We start from the raw sequence: 12,752 nt of genomic DNA on the forward strand, positions 1-12,752 counted from the left end.
CCAGGTGTGAGTTCAAGAAATGTGAAGGTAGCAAATGTGGGAAAAACTGGAGAGACTGGTGGGTTGAACAATCTGACAAATTTTCAACTTGCTACTGCTATTGCAGTGCACAAAGGGGCTCAAGTAGATAGACTGGTTGGAGCTAATCCAGAGGAGATAAGGAAAATGGAAGATGATGGGCAGATATTTGTTGAAATGCCTGTAGGAAAGGTGGAGAACTGGATTTCTATGCTTAGCAATTTGGGTTTTTCTAGAAATGGTGGAGAATATGCTATGGGGGGTGATTTTTAGTACTGTTGAGGGTAAAAAATTCAAATTCTGAGTGGAGACTAGACATAGTATAAGTGCTATAGTTTTGGACACTATTCCAAGTGAAAACAAAAAGGAGTCAAAGGGTGTGGACACTATTTCCGATGTACACATCTGGCAGATTGTCATATTAAGGAGTCTTTCGTGGTCACCCCACAAACTGTATTTGCAGAAGTTAAGGCCAATGCTTGCAATGAATCGATTGTTGTAACTTCTCACACTAATGAAGTGCCCGATGATTCCTGTAATATGCTTCCAAGCCATAACCAAAAGCCTTCAATAATTGGCATTGACATAATTGAGGTGTCACGGGAAAATGAATCATCAATCCAAGAAGAAGGACCTTCAAATGTCGAGCCTGCTGCATTGGAAATACAACTAGAATTATATTATGGTCCCAGATCAATACGAAGATTCACCGGGGAGGACGAGGTGATATTGAAGAAGAAGGGAACAAAAGGGGACAAAATCATAGAGAAGAATGGAGAGGGATAACCCGGCTCTGAGGGAGTCTATAACCTACGGCTCTAAGGGAGACCGCAACCTAGGGTTCCAGGGGAACGCCGACCCTAATCTCAAAGAGGAGACCTCAAATCCTGTTTTAGATTAACTTTTTACTTCCCCATTCATTACCATACGTTGCATACAAATAGTTCACGCCAACAAGAGTTTAGGCAAAAATTACAAAAATGCCCCTGAGGCATATTTAAACCCAAATAGCATAAAATAGAAAATAAACTAAATAACTACTTAACTGACTTAGCCATGGTGTCTCAGCCTGACTCGGCTCACTATTTGGTCCATAAAAAATTATCTTTTGTACCATCTGCTATCAAAATACATAACAAATTATCTTTTGTACCATCTGCTGTCAAAATACATAATCTGGGTGCTGGCCAGTGTGAGGAACTTGGACTGGCTCCAACGAGTGAAAACTATGACTGTAGGGTGGATATTCTCAGTACAGCCGGGTATGCACATAACAGGCCACCTGAAGAGGCTCATGGGTCCTTCAACAAAATGATGTCTACTGTGCCAATGCAAAAAACAGTGCTGCCAGATAGCCAAGAAAACAGTGCTGTTGTGGTAGTGCAGAAAACAATAGTAGTGTAGAAAATAGTGCTGCAAATTGAGGTGGGAGGTGCAAAGAAAATTTTTCACTCTATTTCAATGGGAAGGCTTCAACTTGCCGAGGCTGTGAATGCCAACTTCACTATTGCTGCTACAGTAATTCACCAAAGCGCACTAATTGCTCTTCGTGAGTCCTCTCAGTCGAATTACAACAATATTGATGCTACCAACTCTAGAGGCGACCGGGGCTTCCTAGAGGATATTTTTGATACATTATGTATGTAGAATGAGGAGACAGTGATAGTCCTGAGTTTAGATGCAATAGTGGCAAGGGCTGCAAATCTCAAATGTAGGACTTATGCAGCAAAATTATCTATAGTAGTGGGCAATGCATATAGTCCTGTGCAGGATGTTGCTAATTCTTTCTACACCGGGAGACCAATAAATGTAAATTGGGTTCTTTCTGCAGCCTCAATTCTGGGTTTGGATAATAATGGATCCATAGAGGAAGCTTCTGGTTTTGCAGCACATGGGTTATGCAGAGCTTCACTAGAAATGTTTGGACTGCTTCTAAATACTGAAAACAAAGCCTGCTGGGTGGTTGTTCTCAGTTGAACAGGTTAGTCCCAGCATATGCCAGCTGACGAGGCTTTTGCGTTCTTCAAAAATATGAGGTCTGTAGGTGTTAATCTTGAGGGTGTTGCTATTCTTTTGTCCTCTCCACTTCTGCCCAGTTGAAGGACTCCGATAGTGGTTTGTAGATTTTGACTTGGTTCATACAAACCATATTCCTATGAGTAGCAATTTAATAGTCGCAGTGGTTGCCAGGTCTGCCAAATATACATCAATCATATTTTATGAAGTTAAGTTATACTTGGATGAAAGGTATTTATGTCTACTATCATAAGGAGAAAATTTCATGTCAAACTAGTCTATGTTTAAAGAAATATTCGCATTGTAAGAATCAAAGATCGTGATGGTATTCTATTGTATTGAAAAATCCGAATTTATGCCCATTGTTTTGAGTCACTTTTGAGTTGATATATCAAAAAAATATCTCACTTCTCCCTGGTTTGAGGGATTATCTATGCATCTCTGTTATATGGGCTTATTTCTACATCTATGATATTTGGTTCAAGCTGGGATCACTGCCATTACCTCCCTGCTTGAGGAGGAGAAGTACAAGAAAGAGGTATTTTATTCCATATGTTGTGGATGAGTTAATGTGACCAAAATATTCAAGAAAAAGGGAACACAAAAGATGAAGCTTCTGCATCTAAGAAAAAATATTTATATCGGACTATGATTATTTCATGGGTCCTTCTACAAGGTTTATTATTTTGGTTCATGTTATATGTGTTGTAAGATGGTCGTGTTATATTCAGTTGCAGCTATTATGTCTCTTTGGGGACATTATTATTGAAGAAGAGGTGGCATCATATCATCATTTATTTTACCCCATAAAAAAAAGACATCACGATTGGGAAACATTGATGGGAGATACCCTGTAAAAAAATATCACGGTTGGGAAACCATGACGGGGGATACCCTGTCAAAAAATATCAAAGTTGGGAAACCATGGGCCCTGTAAAAAAATATCATGGTTGGGAAACCATGATGGAGGAACTTATTATTGCATCTATGTTTTAACCCCCTGGATTGGCCAGTTGGGTCTCAAGGAAGAGAGCACCAGCGTGAGGGGGAGTGCTGGAAGATTGGAGGACAGCCATTTTATACAAAAAAAATCCTATACGTCATTTGCAGCAGGCTGGGAGATCTTGATGTTCTCTCCCCCCAACTTGAGGGGGAGTGTTTGAAGATAGGGCTCAAGCCCACATGACCAAGGAAGGCCCACATATCTAAGAGTCTTATAAGATGAACCAAACAACCAAAGAAGGCCCACAAGATGGACCCAAGCCCATAAGAAGTGGGACCCATAATGATTACCATGAGCTGGCATCCTTATCACATCAGTTGGAAGATCAAGGACTCAAGAAAGTATCTTTATCTAATGGTTACGTCCTAGAAGAGTTTTAGTTTGAGTTATGTTTGTCTTTTATCTATATTAAGTTATTTAATTATGCTAGGACTTATCTTTAAGCGTATGAGTTTGGGTGTAATTGGGACAAAGGTAGTTTTATTGTAATTGGACTCTACTACCTTCCTCTATTATAAATAGAGGTTCATGTACTCTGATGATAATACTTCAATGAAGGTTTTCTCTTTCCCATAAATTCAACACCTGTATGGTCTAATAACCACCACATCTAATCTGGAGTTTAAACAAATTCTATGATCACAGTGCCTCAATGGAGGCAGCCCTGAAAGCTCCTGAAACAAGTCTATGAACTCTTCCAGTAACTTTTCTAACATGCTGCCTGGTGGTTCCTGTTTGTGTAGTAGGTGGATATGATGTGCCGCTTCATTTTGACTGCCCTTTAGCATTACTTGTCTTCCTTTCGACTAAAAACTCATTGTTAAAGCAGAGAAATCCCAAAAAATTGGGCCCAAGATTTGTAACCATTTGATTCCAAGTACCATATCAAATCCAGCTAATGGTGTGACAAAAAATTAAGTGGTAAAATGAGTGTTACCAATAGAAAACTTTACCGCCTTGCTGACCCCATAGCTAGGGACTTTCTCACCATTGGCAACTGAAACCATGGCAATTGGGTGAGGCTGGATCCCAAGTTGAAGAAGTTTAGCAGCCATTAAGCTTAAGAAATTGTGGGTACTTCTAGAGTCCACTAACCCCACAAGTTCCTTGTCTAGAACCCTTGCCCGTACTTGCATAGTTTTGGCTGACTTCTATCTAGTAATTCCATTCAAAGAAATTTCTGGTTCGTCCTCCTCTTGAGGACCTTCATTCGGTTCTTCTTCTCCCAATGCATCTAACTCCAACCACAATAATCTTTAACATTGGTTGCCTGCTCTATAAGGTTCATCACAGTTATAACATAGGTTTTTTTCCTTGTGGTCAGCCATGTCTAAACCAGTTAATGTTCATATATATTGGGGTGGTGGGTTGCTTGTCCTTGTATCTGCTGCCACAGTATTAATCAGAGTAGTTTTGGGTGGCCACACTATTGGCAAGGTCACCTAAGGCGAATAGTTCCTCCCCCCTTGCCAACCAGTCCTTTGAATTTGAACTTTCTGTCTTGCTTCCAGTGCTCGAGCTAAATTCATTGCTCGTGCCAAATCAGTAGGTTCAAGGAGTTCCACCTCTAACCTCAAAGACTCATTAAGGCCTTCTGTAAACAAATTTACCTGTTGGTCGACTCTAACCATCCTGTTTGCTTGAGCCAATTTTTCTTGGAATTGTTTTTTATTATTTATCCACAGACACGGTTTGTCTTAATAGGACCAAACCCCCCCCAACGGGTTGCTGTGTGCTGGAGGGCTGAAGCTTATAGTACATAGCTCTTTAAATTCTTCCCAATCTAGCACCAATCTCTCAAATTTTACTTGATGAAACCATAGCTGCACTTCATCGAGCATGTGGAAGGCAGCCAATCCCACCTTATCAAATTCAGGTGTCCTTTGATTGGAAATAAATTCTCACATCTATGCAACCGAATTAAGGGGTTGTTAGACGTAGTAAAAGTGGGAAAATCCAATTTTGTATACTTGGGTACAGTACGTCCACCCTATTGTGAATGGACACCAGTGCACTTTACAAGCTGCTCCACCCTTCTACTGTGCGATTTGTCCTCCCCCCTTCGGCCTGGGTTGGGTTTCTAGCAGCCAAAAGATCTGAAACCATACCTGAGAGTCTCTCGAGTTGCAGGATAATACTTGGAATTTGTTCCAACTACTTCCAGAAATTTGTCATTCTCACCTCTTGTTCGGCCTGTGCGTCCTGCACCTTTGTGACCATGGCTCTCAGCTCTTCATTGTTGGACGTATCACCCATGTTATCCTGCTCTAATACCAAGTTGTTATGTTCCTGGGTCATGGATCTTGTAACATGGCGCTGGAAAGGGTAATCCAGAGTTTTGGCGACGAGTTCTACACTGGTAAGGTCACTCTTGGTTTTGGAAAAGGGAAAAGAGCAAGAAGAAACGAGAAGAAAATAAAATTCGTAAGGGAACCTGGACCTTTGGGTTCATTGAGGATAACTCCAACCCTAGAGCTCATTGAGGAGAACTCTAAATCCCTATTTAGGCTAAAATCAGAATTGTCTTTTCCCATTCCTCTTTCCCCCCTAAGTAGGGTTGGCGCCAACAAGAGTTCAAGAGAAATAATTACAATAATGCCCCTATGGCATATTAACTCTTCAATTGAAATAAAATGAAGTAAAAGAAAAATGAAGAAAAAAACAATAAACTGAATAACTAAATGACTCAACCGTAGCGCCTCTGAATGACTCGGCCTACTATTGAGTCCATAAAAAAAACCTTAAGTTTGAAACATAGGAGGGGTAATTTTTCTTCTTGTATGTGAGCGTAGTAAATTTCTCCAACAAGGATTCTAGGATGGTATAACCTTACCTCATTTGGTATTTCTTGTTTAAGGCCTCCAATGAAGGTACCAACTTGAACCAATGGACTCAGTTGACTATGCATTCAAACTTTGTTTGGTACTCTTTGATGGAGCCACTTTGCTTGAGCTTTATGAGAAGAGAATCATAATCTTGATATTGGTTGGCCCAAACAAGATGCATAGATCTTGTACAAACACGTGCCAAGTGATAAGAGGGCCGGTGTTGTTGTGCTATTGGAACCAACACACATATCCCCTTCTAGTTGGAAAGAAGCTAGAAGTCTTTTTTGGTTTTCATTAGTTTATTGATGTAGATTTTTAGGACTCCATAGATTTAGCTCATGGAGAAAAAGAGAGATGACGAAGTGGAGAAAGTAGGAGGAAGAAGAGGTTATGGACTTGTATCCTAACCCTTCCCCTGAAACTCAACCTATAGATTAATAATCCTACAATATTATAATTATGCCCATGGTACTTAAACTAATTATATCAGTGCCATCTCTATGAGATGACTCTTTATTTACCATCCTACCATCACTATATGGGCTTGTGGGCCTTATCCTTGGTCTACAGCCTTGAGTCCATCTTTCACATCTCTTGGATGTGTGGGCCTTCCTTGCTCGTGTGGGTTAGGGCCCATCTTCCAGCACTCCCCCTCATGTTGGGGGTGAGAGAACATAATGAAATCCCAACTTACAGTAAATGGTGCATGGGATATTCTGTATAAAATGGCAGTCCACCATATCTTCCAACACTCCCCCTCAAGTTTGTCATCTCTTCCAAGAGGTCCAACTGTCATAATATAAGTGAGAGTAAAATCTATTATGGACTCAATAACTGGTTGAGTCATTCAAAGGCGATGTGTCAATGTCAATTACTTTGGCTGAGTCAGTTACTTAGTTTTTCAATTACTTAGTTTTTTAGTTACTTAGTTTTTCAGTTACTTAGTTATTAAGTTAAGTCATTAAGTTTGTTTACTTTTCAAATTGAATGCCATGGAGGGGCAGTTCTATAATTTTGTACTCTTGAACCCTACTTAAGGGGTGAAAGTAATGGGAAAGAGAAGTTTGATTGTAGGTTAAACAAAGGATTTTTGAGTTCTCCTAAATGAGCTCAAGGGTGTGTGTTCTCCCCAACTAACCTAGGGTCTCAAGCTTCCCTTTGGCTTGATTTTCTTCTTCCTTCATCTTCTCCCCTTGTGAATCGCCATGTGAGATCTGGAATCATAACAACTTGGTATAAAAGCTTGAACATGGGCGATTTGTCCAAGAGTGACAAGCTGCAAGCAATTGCAAGAGAGCTGCGATTGGTAGCAATGGGGGCAGAAAATGCAGCAACGCAGACAAAAAGTGGGTCACGAATGAAAAGAATTGACCAACAAATCAATAGTATGTGGGATATGATGTTTGGAAGAAATCCACCCCCAGATTGAAGGATGGAAGACTTGAGATTGGCCAAATCCGAGAAGCATCGTGTTAAGGAGTTAGAGGGGAAGGTTGCCGCTCCAAATGATGAGCAGTTGCTGCCCATCATATTACCTCAAATCGCATTAGAACAGCCAGATTTGGGTTTGACCTCAAATCTCGCCTGTTCACAGCAACCAAAACTTCTCCCAGGATTGGAGAAGGAAAATTTCCGAGTGGAGAAGCCCCATGTTGCTGCTGTTCACCATTGGCAATAGGTCAGGCTCTACTTCATCATGGGGCATAAAATTTTCTACCCAGCAGCTTCAATTTTCCTTTGTTAGCTGTTTATGCAAAAAGAAAGGTAAAAAAATCTAGAGATTTTGATTTCAAAGTGGAAATAGTTGCCTTGGCAGAAGATGAGAAGTCTGGACTAGTGGATTTCAATCTGAAATTGTGACCATCGTGTTTCAGCCTCTCACTCTCGCTCTCCACTCCAAACAGGAAACCGACTTGATCGAATTTTGTGGTCAGTTTTTTAGCAGATTTTCTCCGAATTTTTTTTGTCCATTCTCAAGTCCCTCGACTTTGTAAGAAAAAACTCTACAATGGTGTTGCGGGGGTTTAGTTGCGCTGAGAACCAGAAAGGTTACTCACATAAGCTGGAACATTATGTGTTGTTTGTTGATATATTGGCTTCCGCTGGTGATTTGGAAGGAGTTCTGGCTCTAGTGTCAGAAATTCGCGATGGGGATATTTCGGGTCACATGTATTCAGCCTGTGGAGATGTAGTGTCCGCTCGAACAATGTTTGTAGAAATTTTTCGACCAGGTGGGGGTTCTGGGAATTCTATTGTGGACGATTATGAAATGTGTGGAGATGTGTTCGTGGGCACTTCTTTGATGCATATGTATTCTAAGTTCGGGGATATTCCTGGTGCTTACCAAACAATTGATGAAATGCAATTTCGAGATGTGGGTACTTGGCACACCATGATAGTCGGATTCTGCCAAAAATATGTGATTTCATGGAGCACTATCCTCACTGGTTTTGCACGGAATAGGCTTGCTGATGATGCAATTAAGCATTTCCATGTTCTGGGTAAGTCTGATGGCATACTAGTAGATCAGGGTACTAATATAAGCCTTCTCTCTGCTTTATCCCATGTAGGATCTATGCAACAAGGAATGGTAATTCCTGGAAGAACTATACGGACTGGTTTGTTATATGAGGTGTTTGATGTAACATGTCTTATTGACATGTATGCCAAATGTGGATAAATCAAGATTGTTCATTCTGTACTTGATAGCATGGACCAGAAATTTCTACCGGCATGGAATGCTCTCACCCATGGTCATGCAAATTGGAGGATCCTAGGGCAGTAGTTTATGCAAAACAAAGAGATGCTACATTGGAAGAACTGGGGCTGACAGAAGTAATTATGAATTAGTTGAATCTTATTTGAATTTCAAAAATCGAACTGGTGTATGAATTTGAAACTGCCCAACGACTGGTATGTAGGGTGTATGATGTTGCTACCCAGTTTCAAGGCACTTCAGGTGGATGATACAAGAAGAGTTTTTGACCAAATCTCACAGAGGAATTTAAATTGTTGGAATACAATGATGTTGGAACACTGTATTCATGGATGTCTTGCAACAATGGTGGGTCAAAGTTCCAGTAACAAAATGGGTGAAAGGGCAACATCAAAAGAAAACGTGTTGATCGAGGAAATTACCTTTATTGGTATGTTTTGTGCTTATATTCATGCAGGTTTAATATCAAAGGGCCACAAGTATTGTAATGAAATGTTGACTATATCTAACATAAGTCCCATGTTTGCACACTTTTGGTGCATGGCTAATCTTTATGCTAATCTTGACCCACATGCTGCTACACGAAGTGAGGGTACTTGTAAATTTGGAGGTCTCATTTTATTTTTAGATGGAGCACATAGTCCAACAAGCATGGAAGCATGTGCAAAATGGTTTTCCCAAGCTTTGCAAGATGACATCCACCAACTTTCTGCAGACGAGCAACATCATAATATTCACAACATCAAACAAGATGAGGAACAAAGTCTCCCAACAGATGACACAGATGACACAACTGGCCTAGAGGAGGATGTGAAGACCCTCCGCCAAGCCTACCCTACCATTGAACTTGAGCACAAGCTATTTCTCCAGGGGGAGTAATGTTATGGACTCAATAGCAGGCCGAGTCATTCAGAGGCAACGTGGCTGAGTCAATTACTTTGGCTGAGTCAGTTACTTAGTTGTTAAGTTACTTAGTTATTAAGTCATTAATTTTATTTACTTTTCAAGTTGAATGTCGTGGAGGGGCATATTTTTAATTTTGTACTCTTGAACCCTACTTAAGGGTGAAAGGAATGGGAAAGAGAAGTCTTGATTTTAGGTTAAACAAAGGATTTTTGAGTTCTCCTAAACGAGTTGAGGGATGTACGGTCTCGTCAATGAACCTAGGGTCTCAAGCTTCCCTTCGACTTTATTTTCTTCTTCCTACATCTTCTCCCCTGTGAATCGCTTTGTGAGATCTGGGACCGTAACAAAATCACTCCTAGCTATAAGACATCGCTCCATACTCCAGTCAAATAACTCATGTTGGATGTTGGGCACACTCCTATCTTTTGTAGGTAGTGGGTCTATAGGCATTGCTCTGAAGTGTAATAAAACCTCTCAATCACCGTATCCCACCAAAAAACACCGACTCTCAAATGATATGAATAATAAAGGCCAAGTATGGAGGGGAAACGAGTAATCACCCAGAAGATAATATTTTTGGGGCCACCATGTGAGCCAAAGAGACACAATAACATCAGATGAAATGGGCTTGGGCCTAATAACACGTACCATATATAAAAAATGGTTAAAAAATGATCCTTAAAATAATCCATTGCGAGTCTGTGCACAAAATAATATGCTTACCAAGAAATAAGCTGCCTATATTTGAAAATAATAATCCAGCCAAAGACAAGGAACCAAGTTGAGCCGAGTCGGATATCAAACCAATATTACTAAGTCGCAAGAGCAATCAATAGAGAACTCATGACCCGAACACATATAACATAGGAAAATAAACAAGTGGGCCAAGTCGAGTTGACACGGACTGAGTTGACCCAGTTCAAGTTGACCCAACCCACTGAGTTAACCCAAGCGGAACAGAATGGGTCTGTCACTCCCCCATTGGGTTTACCATGTGGAACAAAACAAACCCGGTTTGGGTCACTCGACAGACTAAAATCTCTACAGCACCTTGTTGATTTTTAGGACTCCATGGATTTAGCTCATGGAGAAAAGGAGAGATGACATATTGGGAGAAACTAGGAGCAAGAAAGGGGTTATGGACGTGTGTCCTAACCCTTTCCCTGAAGCTCAATTTATCGATTAGTGAAACTATGATATTACAATTATGCCCCTAAAACTTAATCTAATTCCATCATTGCCATCTCTATGAGATGACTCTTTATTTACCATCTTGTCATCACTATATAGGCCTATGGACCTTCTCCTTGGTCTAGGAGCTTTGAGCTCATCTTCCACATCTCTTGGATGGGTGGGTCTTCCTTGGTCTTATGGGCTTGAGCCCATCTTCTAACACACTTGGATGTGTGGGCCTTCCTTGGTTGTGTGGGTTTGGGCTCATCTTCCAACTCTCCCACTCAAGTTGGGGGTGAGAGAACATCATGAATGCCTAGCTTGCTGCAAATGGTGTATAGGATCTTCTCATATAAAATGGTAGTCTACCATATCCTCCAACACTCCCCCTCAAGCCGGTGGGTTCTTCCAAGAGGCCCAATTGGCATAATATAAGTGAGAGTAAAATCACTCCTAGCCATAAGACATCGTTCCATACTCCGGTCAAATAGCTTGTGTTGGATGTTGGGCAAACTCTTATCTTCTGTAGGTAGTGGGTCTATAGGCATTGCTTAGAACTGTAATCAAACTCCTCCATCAATGTGTCCCTCCATAGGACACTAACTCTCAAATGGCAAGAGTAATAAATGCCAATTAAGGGGTGTAATAGGTAATCACCTAGAAGATTATATTTTGGGGCCACCATATGCTTTCTATTTCATCAAATAACCAATACTGACAACAATCAGCAACTAACAAGTCTTTCAATAATAATGTCTCAGCCAAAGAGATACAATAGTAGCAGATGAAATGGGCATTGGCCCAATAACACGTACCAAATAATGAAAATCCAAGGACCCATAAAATAATCCGTTGCGAGAATATGTTGATCAAGGAATAAGTTGTCAATTAATTCCACATAATATCATGCTGGAGCCAAGGGACCGAGTCAAGCTGAGTTAAGTAGTAGGTAGTTGAGGCAAGAAAGAAATAGGTATAGCACTTAGGACCTAGACCTGTATAATCGAGGCAGGAAAACAAGTGGGCCAAGTCAGGTTGATCTGAACTGAGTTGGCTCACTCTGATTTGACCCGACCCACTAGATTAAACTGAGCAGCACGCAATAAGTCTCTGGTCGGTGGGTTGACCTAACAAGGTCTGGTCTGTGTTGGGCTCGAAGTTGAATCAGCACTGGATGAAAAATAGTGTCCTAACTTATTAATCATTTAATTTTTCAAGAAGTCATCGTCCCTAAACATCACAAAGGAACAATTGTCTCCCTGAAATAACCTGGAAAATCTTCAAACCATGCTTGAAGCTCGGTATATCAGATGGCGAGATACCTACGAGACTTGATGGTGAAATCAATTTGGCTATCATCTTCGTCCTCCCAAATGGAAACCTAGCTGGAGCAGGAAAGGCTAGCAAAAAAAACTCTATCTTTGGAAGTTACTTAAATAGGAGAGGACCAACAAGGAGATTCTGAAATCAGTAGAGTTGTCATCCAGAAATGGCAACACAACGGAATACAGTCATGAGACATTCCAAAAAATAGATATAACAACAACAACTGATGAGTCTCTGTAAATGGCAATGGACTTGGAGCAAGGAGATGAGCCAAGGAATTTTTCAAAAAATAAAATAGCAGCAAGAGAAAATGTATTCTCGGCATAAACTTATTTTTATGATAGAGAAAAATAATCTAGTGCAGAATAGTTGTTCAGCTGACAATTGGTGTCACGTGATACGATGACAAAGGCAATTGCTATTGTTGGAAGATAAGATCAAGCCCAAACGACCAAGGAAGGCCCACATATGTAAGATTATTATAAGATGGGCCACATGACCAAGGAAGGCCCACAAGATGGGTGTAAACCCATAAGAAGTAGGACCCACAATGATTACCAAGAGTTGGCATCCATATCACATCAGTTGGAATATCAAGAAGGACTCACAAAAGTATCTTTATCTTAGGGTCACGACCAAGAAGAGTTTTAGTTTGAGTTATGTTTGTCTTTTATAAATATTGAGTTATTTAATTACGTTAGGAGTTATCTTTAACTGTTAGAGTTTGGGTATAATTGGGACAAGGGTAGTTTTATTGTAATTGGAC

The sequence above is a fragment of the Aristolochia californica genome, unplaced genomic scaffold (assembly GCF_029961685.1).
Source record: "Aristolochia californica isolate CCGP_79_NKW_82.1479 unplaced genomic scaffold, dmAriCali1.0.hap1 SCAF_4, whole genome shotgun sequence".
Lineage (NCBI taxonomy): Eukaryota > Viridiplantae > Streptophyta > Magnoliopsida > Piperales > Aristolochiaceae > Aristolochia > Aristolochia californica.